General features: G+C 38.2%; 1 long non-coding RNA gene across 2 annotated transcripts in view; it reads left to right on the top strand.

Moving 5' to 3' along the window:
* Positions 1-209: 209 nt before the first annotated feature.
* Positions 210-18,181, top strand: part of LOC104153289 (uncharacterized) — a 46,132-nt gene continuing 28,160 nt past the window's right edge. Inside the window, exons 1-3 of one of the 2 annotated variants that reach the window (XR_696211.2) lie at positions 210-433; positions 7,055-7,145; positions 18,051-18,167. This is a non-coding gene — a long non-coding RNA (uncharacterized lncRNA). The remainder of the gene's footprint in view (positions 434-7,054; positions 7,146-18,050; positions 18,168-18,181) is intronic. The other variant, XR_696212.2, reaches the window with a different exon arrangement.

An 18,181-nucleotide genomic window follows, 5' to 3' on the forward strand; every position in this document is an offset into this window, starting at 1 on the left:
ACAAATAGGCTGAGATGGGCAAGAAGGGTAAGATAAATCCTTCACTCCTCAGCATCCAGAAGTGTCAGGCAGTGGTCAGACAACCCATGCAGAAACGCTGTGACACTGAGGGTAATTCCTTCCCGCTGCCTTTGCCAGCTGTTTGTTATCATGCCTGTGCTGGAAGTAGTCGCTCCCACAGCAGGGTCAGTGGAAGGAATTGTCTCATCTGCTTCAGACAGAGAGTCAACTACTTTATTTTACACAACCTTCAGAAGCAGGTTCAACTTGGGAAATGAATTTTCACTGAAGAGGATGTGAGGTGCTCACACTACTTTTTCTGGGGATTCATTTGCAATAGGGCTTATCTCCAGCAGAGGTGTGGCTATTTTTTGCAAGGATTTTTGACCATGGTCTTATTGGCAGCATCTGTCTTAGACTATAGTATCAGAAGGTAAGCACTGTGAAACTAAATGTGAAATGGTGGTAAGAAAAACCTTAGAAATCAGAGAATTCTCTCTGTGGCACCCATTGCAAACCTTATTGCTTCTAGCTTTGCACCGTTAAGAATCAAAATTTTAGGTTATTTTAAAATTTCAGAATGTATAATAAAAATATACTTCCTTTGATTACTATACAATCAGACATCAAATAGTGTTGTCACCATAATCATTCCTTCAGTGATTAAGTGTTTCTAGGCATATACTAGGAAGAATATGAATTGCAACTTATTTGTGATTTATGAACTGTAACAAGTGTTCATGCACTTGTACTGCCGTTGTTCCTGATAATAAAGACATACAGCATAATAAATTACTGACCCTTAAAATGGTCATTGATGGGAACAGATATGCCTAGGGTATTAGTATTTGCATAAGAAGTTTATAATAGTATGTTGAATTTTTGGCCTAGTGGAGATTAGATAGTTTAAAAAGTAGGAGTGAATGAGCTGCTAGACCCACTCAGTGTAGGAGTGAGAGGGGGAGAAAGGCACTCCTAGCTCCTGTCTGCCACAGTTTCAGGGCTAAACAAGAAATTTGGTTACACCTTTTACTGTAGGTTTGGCTACAAGGCCGTCACATGAAAAATGATTTTACAGTAAAGCCATTCCTAGTCTAGCAGGATTTTCATTTTTGTTTCTTATTTCTGAAATCTCATTTCCATTTTTCCCATTCACCAAAACGAACATTACAGTATATAGATTACAGAAACTTTTTAATGTTAGTTTAAGTGCATAGTATTTTAAAAATATGGATTATTTCTAGCCTGTGATTATTTTATTTCCAGAAAATCATAGAAACCGAAAACCTCAGTGGTGAGGAACTGCTATTAGAAAGATTGAACAATAGGAACTTGAAATATGGAAAATGTAAGGCGGAAAAATTCATCTGTGTGGCCCCTAAATAAAGAAAGAATTAAATTGTCCCGGAAATTCCTTGAAGACTGCAGGAAAGGAGGGGTTTTAATCCGTCCACTGGTTTGCATGGAGCCTTGAGACTTGCACTGGCAAGTGCTGCTGTTGTGTTTCCAAAGCTCAATAACATCTCAATTAAATAGCAAGATATTTTTTAAAGCAAAAGACTGGAAGTTTGTAAAGCTACTGAATTTGCCATGTAATGAAACGGCTTCTCCAAACTTTATAAATATAGCAACAAAAATATACCGTATATCAGGAAGTGCCAAACACTAATTTTTGTGCCTCCTTAAGTTTCTCACTGTCTTGAAAAATTCACATCGGTAAAAATGTGAATGCCTGTAATTGTTATTGGTATCAGAGTATGCCTAATTCATAATTACATACTTTGTGCATCAACAGGCATGTTGATGCCTTTGTGCATCAACAATTTACAAGCCTCTATTCATTAGCAATTTGAAAAGAACTTTCACATGGAATATTTGGTAAATCTCAATTAGACTAAAAATACCATGGAGGGCCTGTTACGTATTGTGGTATTTATGCAGATCAAAGTTTTGATTGTTTAGACAAGGAAAACTAAGGACATCTGACCATTCAGAGTATTTAGGAAAAGTTCTACTTATTTCAACCTAGAATTTTACTTTAAATGGATGTCCCGGTTACAAAAGGCATTTTCCGTTTTGACCATCCAAATATCTACATCTATTGTGTGAATAACTTGCCATCTGAAAAGCTTTATTTTTCTTTTTTGCAATGTACATTACTGTATAGTTGGAGTAATAATGCAGAAAATCTTGCACTGTCATTTTCTGCTTTAGTCTTCGTGAACAAAAAGCTCATACATACTATTAGAGTTCAGAATAAGTTCAGATATTTTAAACCCTGGGAAATGAGTAGGCTTAGAATTTTTCCAGTCCTTTTGATAATGATTTGAGTAGTCCATTTCTAATCTATGTGGACAAGTTGTGTTTGAATTTGACTCTCCATTCCACCTCTGCAATGGTCTTTCTGATTCACTACTGTTCCTTCTAAGCCGGGGAAGGAAACTGACTGACAGACCTGGAGTTTATCAGTAAATAAGTTGATAAACCAATAGACTGTTAAAAAACAATCCTAAAACACTCCAAGCCTCAAGCTGGTCAAAAGTCGTCTACAAATCAGCTAGGTGTTAATCACTAATACACAAAACTGCATTAAAAATTAAGTACTTCCAGTGCAATGATTTCTGGGATAAAACCATGTTTCACATTTTTACAGGTCATGTGCTTTTATCATCAGCTTGGCTGAGCAAAGTGAAAAATGGATAATTACTACTTGTGCAGTGGCAGTCTGACCAAAAATCCTTGAAAATCAAGAGAATTGTTATCTGAACACTGAAGTAATCAAACCTTAGTCTTTCATGACCAGCTGTTCCTTCCTGGTGACTCTGTGTTAGACAAGTCTGTGTGACTGCCTGTTGTAAAGAAGGCCTTATAGTAAAAGGCCAAATCTTATTTCAGACTCAGGGGCAGAAAGACGTGAACAGTGTGATGTGCGATATGTGGGCATTCAGCCACCCTATAAAAGCTGAGGAAACATATTTTCTTTTGCTCGGTAGCCATTAGATTTACCTGCATGCTCTTTTTAATGGGATGGGATGTGATGTGCTGTGACAAGATGCTTGTTCTGAAGTGACAAGCAGACCCCGATTATCCGTTGCTCTACTGCCATATATGCAGCTAAGAACAGAGGGAACACTGTAACAGTTCAACAAGGTGCAGAAATTTATACTTTTCCCCCTTTTCTGCTATTCCACTGACACGGGTCCAAGGATGGATTCCTAAAGGCCACAGATTCAGCAAATCATTATTAGGTGTCCTGAGGGCCTCCCTGTCCACATCACCTTGTGCCCTTGCTACTCACTTCAACTGATAGCTGCTGCAGAGCTCAGAGGCAAATTGCATTTCATTCCTCCTTAACTCTGTTTCTGAGGAGACAAAACACCTGGTACACGGAGGGGTGTTGATGCTGCCTAAGCAACATCAATGTTCTACTTGTTTTAACTCTTATCTGGTTATAATTTCAGAGAAAATAAGCCACTTCCGGTGTTATCAACCACTTTTATATCTAAGATGGTGAAAGGCAAAACTCATCACACAGCCAGCTTCTCAGGTTCCAAAACGTTTATCTGGGTCATTTCTAATATGCTGTTGAAATACATCTGTCAGCAGCACTTCACTGCCATTATTTTATCTGCTCTCTGTACTTTTTTTCTTGGAATCAATACTGTTGCTTTGTAGGAGGTTAAAATAAAGCAGCTATTTTTATTTTTTCAGGTAAATAATTTTGTTTTATATCTTACCTAACCAACATCAGGCACAGCTTCTTATTCTTTTTCATTGCAATTTACATAGTTATAACACTTCTAGAATTCTTCTCTGAATCTTAGGGAGAAAAAAAGAAAATTAAAAAGCACAAGCCTATGTAACTGCCCTAGGCCATGGCTTGTACTTCCACTTGGGACCATACTTGGAAGTACAAAAGTTACTGACAGAATATTCTGGAGTTTTCTGTATGCTTCCTTCCTGTGTCTGCCCTTTGTTTCCCTGCACTTTCTCACTCTTTTCTCCATTCTCTGCTTTCCCTCAAACCCTATAGTGCATGGCACTGTTAGCATTGTGTGTAGGCCTCTACATACAGTCTTACTGTAAAGTCTGTTGGTGATTGCTGTGTTTCAAGCACAGGCTGGTCACTGAACAGGTTTTGAAACCTGCAGACCAGTAGTATCATTGTGGTCAGCTAGATTGGAATTTGGCTCTTCTCCTTCAAAACCACAGAGTGGTGAGCAGAGAAGCTATTACCTTTGTTTCTACCCAGCTCTGTGGAGTCTCTGTTGTCCACCTCTGTCCTGCAGAGCACGAGAAATTGATAGCATCCTGCTTTAATTTTGCCAAGTTTGCTTCCTAACGTAGAGCAGGAGTTGCTTTTTTTTATTATTTTTTGGTAATCTAATAGGTAGAACTCTCCTCAGATGGCAGGAGACTGCAGCCTGAGTTCTTCTCATCCTGAACAGTACCGAGAGGCAGCGGTCGTAAACAGAAACTGAGGAGGGTCTGGATAGGAAATGTGGAAAAAAAAAAAATCACTGTGAGGATAATTAAGCCCTGGAACAGGTTGCCCAGTGAGGCTGTGTTAAGCATTCTGGGATCTTTCTGGCTAAGTGGATAAACGCTGAGTTAATCTACTGGCAGTCGTGATCAAGTAGGCCTGGAAAGTGCCATGAGATCAGTCTGAGACGGGGAGTCCCACATCAGGCAACTTTTAAGCAAGCTTACAGTTTTCTATAGCATTTTATTATCATAGAATCAAAAAGTGTTAAGAGCAAAAAATGAATGAATATTTCTGATTTCATACAACTTGTGATTTTTACTCAAAAATGTATCCTGAAATAGAAAATAAACATGCCTGTATAGAAATAAAATACATTTTAGAAAATTCCTGGAAATTTTACCTAAATGTGCTGTTGATTTCTATTGTCCTGCACATAAAGCCATGTCATATAAGACTTCCTTTTCACATTAGTATATGACTAATGACAGATTGAATTCATTTGAGGTCACATACTGAATTGGTTTAGTGGTATGGCAGGCTGCTCGTATATAAATCAATTATGAATCATATGACACAAATGGGTGATATTTCTGGTCAGAGTACGGAATCAAAAAAGAAAGATAATTGCGGAATAAAGGAAAAAATTAAAAACAAGAAAATACAAAAAAATGGATAATATAAATACATCTACTATCCAGACGAGTGAGTGCCTTTTCATAACACGTCAAGCGATCCATGGTCCATTCCACACTGCAAGTAACTTAATTAAAAGAGCCCAGATCTTCTCATTCTTTGTTTACAAATGTCTTTGTGACTTCAGGATTTATCTCAAATTGACTGGGAAACATTGATTGTCCATTTTTAGGAGCATTAAGCCTAGATCTATGTACCAGGAAATGAAACAGTCAGGGGAAAGGGCTATTTACTGGCACACAGTTGTCTACATCAGTACATTAGTAGCCCGGTTTAACCCAGCCCAGTTAAGTCTCTAATGCCTGGATACGTGTTGGGGTTTAGCATAGGGCATGGATTATTTTCAAAGGCAGTGTAGATGTGGCTATCCTGTTTTGGAAGGTAAGAAAGTTCAGCCATATGAAAAAAAGTTAGGTTATGCCAGTTGGCCTGAAAGCAAAGAATAGGCCCTGAAAAATGTTATTTATCCATTTAGATGTGCTGTGGGGTTCCAGGCACTAACGACGGTTTGGCTCCTGGTTCCGCTGCAGGGATCTGGAAACTTTGTGAGAGCTAGCTGTGACTTTTGGTGTTTCCCTGCTTTTCGATGCAAGACTGGACTCTGGGCCAGGTCAAGATGCTCGAACTCTGAGACTCCCAAGTAGCCAACCTACCCAAACTGCCCTCAGATCAGATTCTGGGAGTTTCTTTCAACTAACCGTTCAGTGAAGCCAGCATTACTTAAACTGCTGCTTTAGCACTAGGTCTTCTGATTTCACTGAAGAGCTGAGGCTCTAGCTAGTTACCTTTTTTTTTTTTTTTTGATTTATACTCTTCTTTTTTTTTTTTTTTTAATGTTGGTGCCAGGGCTGATTTCTGTGAATGGAAATTGGGTTGCTTTTCAAACAGTTTGAATGCTGAGGAATTGTAATGAGCCACATATGTCTCAAAGTACAGATTTTCTTCTCTGACAGGAAGAATGTCACTCCAGCTGATAAGTATATTTATTTGCTTCAAGGTCACATTGAGCAAACACTTCAAAAGTATGATTTGAAATGCCTTGTTTCCATGAATGCTTCTTCCAGAATAAATGTTTGTTAAGGTCAGGGGTTAAAGCGTGAAAAGGATATAGAGAAATGCAGTTCCCTATGGTCCAGGAACCTACATTTCTCCATAATTATTCTTTCTCCTTGACTGGTCCATTGAGAGCTTCCCCTTTGCAAATATACCATTTTCCAGAAAAGGAATGAGAAAGGGGAAGAAATGCGAACCAAAGAGAACTCAGTTTTATTTTATTAAGTATTTCTGGAGAATATTTTGTGATATTTGCTCAGCTCTGTTAGATCACCCAGTCCATTTTACTGACACTGAAGGCTATCCATATAATGTGTGTAGCTGCGCTGGCTTCTCGAATGTGTCAGCTGAGGATCAAGCCTAAGGAATTAATGCACTGTCAAGTGTATCATGCTCTCTGTGATACTTTCCTAGAGGTTTGTAACACAGTGAAAAGAGCTGTGTCTTGATAATCAGTCTAAATTATCCCTGTGTTTCTTTTACCTCCACTAGTCCTTATCATACTCCTTACCAATGCTGTGATACTGTAGGTACAGCCCTCTGTCCTTGGCGTTTATTTAGGTTAATGCCATGCTCTCATTTAGTTAGAGTACCTATTCTGCTCTATTGTTCTTTCGTTTTAAATTCACTCCTTCCTGACACCTGGATATTTTTTCAGGCACTCTTCTTTTTTAGTGGTTTTCCTGTGTATCCTTCTTGTTCAGAAGGAAAAACACCACAGGTGAGGAAAGGGACAGTGATTTCATGCTTACAAGCTACACTACACTCAGAGAAGGGATTGCAACACTGACACTCAGCTTAGTTTTGTTTTGTTTTTTCTAGCCCAATTAACAGAGAGAGCTGTCAGCTGGAACTAAGTAACACCTGCAAGATCCCCGGATGGATGAAGCCCAAGCTGATTTACTACAGCTAGGTAGGTTGTGGCTCCCTATGCTGCCTTGGTGACTCTGCAACCCGCGGGGGCCGAATGTGGGCGAGCTGCAACAAGAAATGCCCTTTCATACAGGCAGCGTGGTAATTAATACTGTGATTTCTCTGCAGGTCAGGTCTGAAACTCATTGCAGTTAGTGGGAATGTGTCAGGAACTGCAGTGGAATTTGAATCAGGCCCTAAATTAGTCTTGAATATCCCAATTTGTTGACATTATAAGGACATAGAAATGTAAATATTAAACTAGTTGAAAATCACTCTTTCCTGTGTCGTACAGAGATGAGTTACTGTCATAGATAACCTCAGTCTTCCAGGCTTGAGCTGGCTAAGCCCACAGCAAGGTTAAAGACCGGAATAAAGTCAGTGGCCTCCCAGCTAGTTCAGGGTAGGCATGCCATAGCCTCTGAAGAAAACAAGAAAATTTTTAGGGGATAAACAGATCAATGGCATATGTCGGACAAATCAGACTGATATGTATGCAACCACAGAACAGAACAAAAGATGATCAAAAATTTTTCTCTGAGTTTTTTTACAATATTATTTTAGTGAGTGTGAAAAGGGATCCCACAGGGGAAGTGCTGACATGTTCAGTAGAGAGGTTAGAACATGTTTCTTCTACCACTGCAGAAACTGCCAGAGGCAGAATTTTTCTTTTAAAGTAGTTAATAATCCTGCCCTATTTTCACTAAGGGAAATGTGAAAACGCAGAAGACCAAGTTTACCCTATATGACTAATAAAGTGTCTAAATACCCCTTATTCAGTGCGTAGATTCTCTGGGCTAGTGACTCTGACAAAGGGTAGAGGAAAAAGGAGGAAAAGAAAGTCTGCCTGAAGGAACCTCTTTACTTCCTCTAGGTACTGGACATTTGAGTCTTATGCCTCCTCTGATGTTGGGTTCACAGATTTTTCCTTGAAGCTTACAAATAAAAATGGGGAAACCTTATGTTGATATCACCTTTTTCAGTAGGCTGCTCTTAAAATTTTTACTACCATACATAATTGTAAGGTAGCATCCAGAGATGCGCCATGTTGGACTTTTTACTCTGTTTCATAGGATTTTCCTTGATAAACAACAACTCAGTACTTTTAGCGACCAAAAAACTGTTGCACTGTGAAGCAATCTCTACCCCTTTTCTAGCCCCTGCATTTTTTTTATTATTATTATATTTGCCTGATGCACCCCTAGTAGTAAAATTAAGGTAGTAAATTTGTTTCTGATTAGATTGTGCACTTCCTGAAGAAATGTGTACGTTTAAAACTGTAATATAACACAAGTAGCAGACTCAATTTTTTTTTTTTTTGAAGTAGTAAATTGCCTACTCTGTAACACCTGCATCAAGGCAGGAAAGAAATTTCAAGGAGAATAGCGCGTGTATCTAAATGCGCACAAGTGCTATGTAGCCACTTTAACTGAATATATAACACTTCAAAACAACTCACAAAATCACAATAGGATCAGATGCTATTTACCAGCAAACAGAAGAATAACAACACAGTAGTTAGAAGACTTGCTGTTTATTGCGAAAAAACATTTTCCTTGTTCAGTCCTTCATCAATCCCAGCCTAAGGAAGAGGCTAATCTATGGGACTGATAAGATTCGGTTGTATTTCTGGTAAGTCATTTCACTGTTCTGCCCTTTGGTTTCCCTACCTATCAAAGGGAATAAAGGCTTTGTCTTTAAAGTGCTTTGTAATCTATGCATGAAAGATTTGGTATTAATTTCTACTAAAAAAAAAGGGATTATGCTATCACATCTTTTCATTCTGCGCTGCTAGTATATAAAATTAAAAGGCAAATTCTGCGGCCCTAACTCACACTGAGAAGCAACTAGTCATGTGAGGAGTCCCATACCTACTCCTATTCCTCAGTCTTCCTTTTATTCATTCTATTTCCCATCTCTCCTATGAGGGAGTAAAGAAAGCAGCTTCTGTATTTAATTGTTCCTAAACTTCTCATGGGATCTGTGGGATTTAACCCTATGATGATTATCTTTATTGTCATGATGAATAGATATGGTTTGTTTATAGATCTATAAATGTTTTAAGACAATAATACAGATCAAAGAATTTTGCTTAGTGTTTCTATATTAAGCCTATAAATTCTGTCTGAACTGAAACTCTAGCGTTTAGAAAGGCACTCTATCCTTATTTGAAGAGCTCATATAATGAAGAAATGAAGACCCCTGAACAAATGTCACAAGTCAGAGTCCCAGTGTGGCAAGAACTCAGAGTAAAGAGCAGGAAAGTTAAAGATTACTTGAAAAATGAAAATATCAGTGAGATCTTCTTGTAAAAATACTATAGTAATGGGGCTATCAAAAATTATGTCTTCTGAGGTAGAAGCAGGGTTTAATTCATCTGTTATTATCGGCTGGCCTTGCAAAATGTCTTAGCCTCAGAAATTTATGAGGCTCTACACAATTTCATTATCTCATGCACTTCTGATCAGTCTGTGTATAACCTTTCTCTCTGATTTTGTTACCACATACCTCAGAAATTTTTTGAGAAAGTGAGATGAAGAGATAAAAATTATGAGAAATTTATATAGGGTTACTAAGATAAAGCAGGATGAAATATTAGCTTTTATAAGAATTAAAATCTAATTAAACTATTCTAAGATTTTAAAAGGTCTTATTAACCTCCTTTGTCATTTTTGTTTGTCTTGCCCTTCCGGGGTTTGGCCTGGTTCTGAAGCAGAACAAACATTCGAGGGGCACAGTTCAAGCTTACGACATATTTAATACTCTAGAGTGAATTATATTATAATTACAGAATTTGTCAGCTGAACACTTTCAAAGCATGTTATGTCTGATTATTTCAAATCTTACAATTTAGACCATATGTGACCCAGTAATAGGGATATGAGCACTAATCTCCACTTACTGGGCAACCTATTTCTAACTATTTCTGAGACATGTTGAAACTCTGAAGAACACCACCACACCCTTCAGAGACCTTCACAGAAAAGAATGAATTATTTTCAAAAGAAAACACTTTTTTTTCCCAAAAAGAAATGGAGTTTCCAGCTCTACCAACCACAACACGCTCCACAACGAACTCTTTTCAGTATATTGATATAGAGAAGAATTTTCTAAGAGCGGAATCTCTAAGCACACAGGTAAATTCTTTTGTGAATAGAAGTGTATGCCCCATGTCCGTAGGGATTACATTCAAAAACAAGGAAAAATCCTCTAAAAATATTGTTGAGCAACGGTGTGCTTAGAGTGGCACAAAACCGTATGCAGGCCTATGGGTTTGCATAGCTAGAGACACGCGGAAGAAACCAGTCCCCTGACCACTGTCAAAGATACAGTCTGAAAGAGAGGCTTTCCTCTCCAGTGGGACTCTTTGCTGTTGCTACTGGGATGGGCTGCTGCATCTTAGGCAGCTCTCTAGAAGGTTTCTGCGGTGTTTGTTTTTTCTGGTTGAATTTTGGAAGAAAAATATTTCCTGATTCTATTTGAGCATGTTTTTAGGTTGTAGCATTGCCAAGCTCTTCAGCAGTCTTCCTGGGTGATTCTGCAAGTGTAGGAATGTGTTGCTCTTTATTTCATTTCCCTAAATTATTTAATTTCTTCACTTTCCTATTCAAAATATGAAGAGCTAAAGATAAAATAAAGAATAAAAGTATTGCAGTTTAATGATAAGTCATTAAACTATAAAAATAAATCACTTTGACAGCTGGAGGGAAGTAGTAATTTGATACAAGAAGCTGTGACCCTCGGATATCTCTCCCGACAGAAGTCTATATTTTTCAAAGGTTCGTTTCTGTCATAGGTTCTGAAACTTCCCTTCCTTCACTGTTTTGGGGGAGGCTTATGGGACAGAGACATCCTCTTTTCGGAGCCTCTTTAGCGTACTTTGGTCTGAATTTCTGGAGAGAACGTGTAAAAAAAATCCTGAAGTAAGAACAGGTGTCCATGATACAGCTAATGCCATTAGTGTTCTGTTGAGATGGCCATTTCCTCTCTTTTTTCTTATTTTATTATCTAATATTTTTCAAAGCAGTGTGTAGGATGAGTAGGTCAAAAGATGAAGCAGCAACATTTCTGAGTTTTTGGCTGAAACAACAGATTCAGATATGTTTTCGCAGTAAGGAGACATTTCAGGGGTCCTCTATTTCTTTTATGCAATGCTGTATATTTTACAAAGAAGTCACGAAATTTAATTTCTCTAAATGCAGCAAGAATCAGACAACAGGCGACAGCATTTTTGCTCACACTCCTATTTTTATTCTGTTCAGCACTTGATCCAAAATATTTCTCCCTTAGTTTTTCTTATGGCCACTTTTTTAAGTATTCATCTCACTCTTCCTTTATATTTTCTGTCCGTACTTTTTTTTTTCTCTTGCATCTCTTGAAAACATACAGGTCAGTAAAAGAGCACTTTGATGCCATTATACTCATTTAAGTGACTATCGCATTCACCCTTAACCCAAACTATAGCAATCACAAAAGATTTACTCTGTTACTGTTGTTCGGAGAGATTGGATGCAGGTTACTGAATGATCAAAGCCGGTTACATAACTTAAGGTTGATGAGAACGGCTATGCAAGAATGAAGCTTACAAAAGTCTGAATGTAATGCCACTGGGTTTAGTTTTTTATTTGCTGTATCTTTTGTTGTCTGGTCGCTTGCCCCTGAAAAGGGTATATCTTTGTCAGCAAATGTGTCGTAAGTACAGAAGAACTCATAATTATAAGTCTGATGCAACTGATTTCTAAAATTAAAAAAATTGTAGTTAAATTATTAAAATTCTCATTGAAGTATTTATATTTTGCTTCTCACTTTTTCAGGCAAATATAATTGCTTTGCAAATGTAGAAGAGTTAATATAGCACACAACACAGTGTAATAAGCCCTTCCAAAATTGTTAACAAGGTCTTTTATTGGGCTATGGATAGCATTAGCTTTATGTGGAAACTGCTGACCTAGCAGTCGCAAAATACGTTCACATATCTTTTTGCTCAAAACTAGCTTGGTGGCCAGAATACATTTTTGTACATTTCACTTATGCATGCCCAACCTCTGGCCTCAGCCTCACAAAACGAGCAAAAACAATACTGAAAACAGGAACGGAGAATGAGAGAATTGAATTAACAGATGTAGAATGTCAGAACTTTCTCTGTGCATCATGAAGCAGAGAAACAAAATGTTAAATGCAAAATAGAAATAAAAGAGGACTGAAAGAAATTCTGCCCATTTAGTGAAGGAATGCAGATTTTTCTAAAACGTATAGTGCAAGATTTTTGACCAGATGACTTGCTTTTGCAGAGAGTACTCTAAAATGGAATCTCATGACATGTTGATTGCATGCGTCATATTCTAAAGGTTCTAAACATTTTTTAAAAGAATTTCCAATTTAAATAAAAGTTATAATCACGGTGCTTAAGACCACATATCTCTATTACAAAAATGCTATGCTGAACTGTTGAAGTAGTAGTATGACTGTTTGTAATTGTTTAGATCACTGAAATCTGTTGTAATAGAACTGTGGAAGTTTTACATATACAGTTGAATAAACAGGACCAGAAAAAATTCCCAGTCACTCAAATTGGATTGACTATACGGTTAAGTTGTTAGAAAAATCCATGGCACATTTTTGGCCTATGCTAGCTAGCACACCTTCAGACAGCTCCTGGTGAGCCTGAGGAGCTAGGCTAGACCAAGGATCATTTCCCACAGGCTGTTTGTGTCTGGCTCAGTAATTTCTCACAGGCGGTTTTGGACATGGACTGTTCAATGCCAGTTGGCCTCAATACCAAAAGAACAATCCCAAGCACCTTTTCTTTGCTGCTATTGGCATAGCCATTATGCCTACCCAATACTTTTGACTATGTGAAGTGTTCAAGGCCAACTGTTACCATAGGGATGACAAAAAGGGGCATTTCTACAGATTGCCCCTCTGTCTCCTTCCAGGTCTCTCTAAGAAGCTGGATCTTCTGCCCCTACTCACACTGGGTAGGAATTTCACAACTTTCCGCTCTCGGAGCAAAGTTTGATACAATTGCCCATTTGTGGCAACCAGTTAGCACTATGCTGTGTTACCTGAGTGTCTATCTTTGAGGGGTTTGTGAGAAGTGATATTCCACTGGCAACCTCCTTAAAACAGAAAGGTGTACTAAGAAATTGACAAGACATTCAAAATAATATTATAATACAACAGTCTACATGCTTACTGACAATCAGCTAATTTTGTGTTTGACCACAGGCTATGTTGAGTAACCTGGTTAGGTGATCCTCTCCTTGGAGTTCCAGTAGCAGAACAGATACTGGATGTCTTCTTTTAGCTGGTCCAGAAGCTCTGCGACCTAGTATGGTCCCATGTTGGCCTTCCATGGCAAACTTCCTCCAATCTGAAGTTCCTTGCAAAAAGAAAACTGCCTTTTCCTCAGATCTCATGCTTCTGAGTCTTCTTATCGTACACCTCGGAGACTTTTTCAAGTTGGGATAGGTGTTCATCTTCCTCTTGCCAGTTGCCTTGCTAAGACAGAATCTCTTCATTTAGGCGGCTTTCATGAACTGTATTCACAAGCCTCGTGTCTAGGGGAGAATGTGCTGAGACCTTCTCTCCTTGCTCCCAGCAAACCATGTAGAAAACATATTTTAGGATCTGGATGTATCCTTGCCACCCTCCACATGCCACATCCATAAGAACGTATGCTATGCTCAGCCCTAATATCCCTACGAGTGGAACTAATCAAAAGAAAAATTAAAACTTTCTCAAGTAACAGAGGTAATTTTCTGTTAAAATACTTCATAAATGCATCACAAAGGCAGTGATTAGAGACTTTTACATTATTTTCAGCATTCAGTCACCAGAGGAAGTGATATTTTAAAAGGAAAGTCAATAAAGTACTAAGAAATTTGGTGTAGGAAACAGTTTAACTTTGGGAGGAGGATAAACTACATGACCTTTTCCATTTCAAATTTCTACAACTTTTTGATAGAAAGTATCCTTGACATTGAATCTTCAGAAGAACACTTAAAAGGAACCAGCTAAAGCTGGTTGTCAGTTAATAGGGGCATTCAGATATGAGTTTTGAAAAACATATTAAAAATAAAATTTGTCTGGAGTAAAAAAAAGTTAATATATTTTACCGATAGCTTTAAGCTGCTTTTGGTACCCATGAGTGCATTTACTTCTGCTAAGAACTGTATTCTCTTTACATAAATGTTGAGTGTATAGTTTCAGATTCTTCTGATATCTACAAAAAATCTGCCTAATTGTATATCTAAAAAGATTCCAGCTTGTAGCAGAAGGAAATGCATTCATACCTGAAGAAAACATCTACGGCTAGAAACACATAGATTGAAAGATAAACAGAAATGCTGAAAAATCTGTAGCTACCAACTAGAAACACATTAAAGTAAACACATTAAACCTCATAAAAATTTTAATTCTAGACGTGGACATAATGCAACTCTTTCTTTAATGAATATGGTCATGACAAATTTTTAGGACTTCCACTACAGCTTAGTATGTGGTTAACTGTCAGGTCAGTGAAGAACCAGCATATAGTCAAGATGAGATATTAATACACAGACTGCCAAACCGTATCTTGGATATCTCGTGTTTACAGCTTCAGGCATGGATGCTGCTCCACTCTGTAGGCACAAAAACGAAAGCAAAATCCGGGCAGGCTACAGAGAGGTGGCAGGGAACGTATTATTTTCAAAGCATTTCAAATAACGTAAGAGTTACCCATACTTGGAATTTCCTTCTGATCATAATTACTAGCACACATTTCAAAATCCTCTTTTTACTAGCATGTTTCAGTATCATCTTTAACCTCACATCATTATATATTTCTGTCCATTAGGCCTCATGCACTACGTCACTTTATTGGAAGTGGGCATAATGCAGTTACTGAATACTCTTGCTGTGGCAGAAGATAAGGGAAGCTTATTAAAAAACATTCAGATGATAATAACAAGAGCCTTCTGTAGCTGAGAAAGGGCAAAATATTCAGAATTAAAAGGACATCAGTCTTGCACATTTATGTGGTAGACTGCATACTGCAGGAGTATCAGTAAGAAAAGTCATGAAGAAGAAGAATGCTGTCTGTTAAGAGGTCCCTGAAATGCTTTGACATGCCTGCCAGTGATGGCATTAACTCTGAACTTCAAAGGATGCTCTGGGGAGGCCGGGCTCTTGCTGCTGTTTCAATATCATGTTTATGTGTGTGAGCATACCTGGCTATTTCCCTGCTCCTCGAGGGAACACTTCCACAGAAGAATGAAATGAATGAGCAGGGTCAAGATAATAACATTTTAGCAACTTGCTTTCTCTATATATTCTCTATGTATTTCTTTGTGTACAGGTGACAATCCTTCTGACTGCCACATACCCATAAACACTCAAAGGCTAAAGTGCCTTTTGCATAAGGAATACTAAATCTAACTAGTCCTCTCATGCTTCAAGTCTTTCCACTTTATTTTGCAGTTTGAAGTTGAATCAAAGTTTAAAATGCAGTTGCTAGTCTTCTTATGTGCTATGATATATTACTTTTACATACACTTGTAGGGTAACTTCTTAATACAACACAAAAGAATGAACAGTGTCACTCAAAGGCAGGTGGAACGTGACATATAGGCCATCCAGAGGTTTACTAATAATTTTGGAAATTGTGAACAGCTGCTGTATGAGATGAACTAGAATTTCACCAAATCAAATAGGTAATATAAATTGATAATGATTTTAAAATACGTGTGTAGGTACTTACTTGCAAGAAATTAGGTGCACTTAGACTTAGTGTTGGAAAAGGGAATCAAAAGGATAAAATCTTGACTGGGAGAGACAACACAGTTAGACATGAATTTCTGCTTACCACTGCTAAATTATGGGAGAAACCCAGTAACCCAAATTGTATCAGCTGCTGATGTTCTGATTAAATAAATGAAGGCCAAATATGTCTGACATGTTAATAAGTTATGCTAGAAGAACCAGGAATTTGTTAACCAAAAAAGAAGAGCTTAATAAAGTGAAATAAATAAATATGCCCAAAAACGTGATTTGGAGTTGCGAGCACCGGCCTCACTTCCAAACAACGAGCACACCATGGTTTGTTTTTCTACTAGAGTTGGTGATCAGGTCTCACAGACAGTGTTTAGGTTAGATTCTAGATTTTTTTCTTTTTTGGTACCAGGAATGTTCTTAGGACCAGCAGTATAGATGCAGACAACATGCATTTTACCTTACAAATAAAAGAATAATGAGTCTGACTGCAGGACTGTCCTCAGTCTTCTTTTTTGCCATACACCACCTCTAGAATATGATCAGTGTTTAACAAATAACTTAGAAGCATAGAATAATAAAGGGGAAAGTTATCCATTATATATATCATATAATATATGATATTTGAATCCAGAAGAGTCCAATGTAAAGCCTAATAATTTTTGGAGGCTTTAAACCTGGCAATAACAGATATTTTTCCAAGCTAACTTGACTTCTAGAATAGATATAAAAGGAAATTCCTAATGAAGTTAAGGCTTTTAACATAGACACCCACAGCTTCAGACTAAAAAGTCATTTATTTTGAATCTCCCAGAAGAACCTCTAACAGTATTAATGGAGTGATTCTAGGGCAGAGAGAATGAATTTTTGTTCTGCATGAACTTCCATGCATATCACTTAGGAGACTGGCTTGCTTAGTGTATTTGGCTTTACTGCTTATTTCAACAAATTAATGAAAGGGCTGATTTCATGACTGTGGTTCTTTTAATTTGGCCATCTGGGATGTGCTGAAATTCTGGTGCATATTGGTTAGGAAAGTTACCAGCTTGTTAAAGCTGTCCCCATAATCCCATGGGTCAAACTGTAAATAAAACAATCATTGAGGCTATGCCTTGCTAAGCCTGCCTACCGCTTCTGAGTTATGAAACAAGGCCAGTTCTAAATTAACAGATACTTTTTTCCCCTTCTGTTTTACTGTTTGGCCCCTTTGAGATTAAAGGACTTTTTATTAGACTGTTTTTGCAGTAAGGAGAACTTAGGAAATGATCTGACAAAATGTTTAAGTTCTGGCTTTATTTCTAACACCTATGTGTTGATCCTTGTCTTGATACTCACATGCATAAAGATAAGCATGTGGCTACAGTTCTTGCTGAGCTGAGGTCTCAGAGCCCTGCCCAGGCTGTCTGTGATGAGTTTTAACTTATCTGTGAGACTACTCCTCTCCACAGGTAAGGACCCGGATCTGATATCCTGGAGGCAGCCTGAATCCCCTGTCGTTCTCTTGAATATAAATGCCACAGGAGCCCAATAGCTAAGTTAGATGAATATATGACAATACACTGTATAAGAGAAGGGGTGGAACAGGAGAGTAGTTTGGGTTTTTTGTAAGTACTTCAAAATAAATCTCTAGTTTGAGATAGGGCAAGAATCTGCAATACCCTTTGCCCTCAGTGGAGCTGGGGAATACCGACAGCATGGGACAGGGACTGATCCTGGTCAGCATCTCTTGTGTGGGGCAAAACCATGTGGGGAGTGGAATGAGAAGGGTTTATTGATTGTGGTGGTAACCCGGCTGTGGCAGTCTCCCTTACCATGCCACTCTTCACTAGTCAGAATGTAGCCTTAAATTTCGCTCAGCCCTCACAAGGACCCATTCTTTCCTTATCTGCTTCTGCTGAGGGTTTAGGTCGTGCTCTAGGCAAGCCCTCTCCCCCACTACGAGTTCCCCTGCATTTGCAGAGCTACAGAGGGCTCTCGTCTCCCTCAAACTTTTGCAGGAGCATTTCTTCCTTTGACAGCAGCTTCATACCTTGTTTTTTTATTCTGCTTTTCTCTTGAGGGGAACGCTGCCCGCTGCTGACAGTCATCTGCATACCACGGTTACGGAAAAGTAATGAGTGAAAACCAGCCTGTTGCTTGTTCTTACTTCCAGGCAGAATCTGTGGGATAACATAGCCAGTTCACGGACAAACAGGGGTCAGAAACATACCTGTTTACAGGATCAGTGGGAGCACCTGAGATTCTCCAGAGTCATATCTTGCTATAACAGGTACTGACAAACCT

Source organism: Struthio camelus, chromosome 3, assembly GCF_040807025.1.
Source record: "Struthio camelus isolate bStrCam1 chromosome 3, bStrCam1.hap1, whole genome shotgun sequence".
In the NCBI taxonomy this organism is placed as follows: domain Eukaryota; kingdom Metazoa; phylum Chordata; class Aves; order Struthioniformes; family Struthionidae; genus Struthio; species Struthio camelus.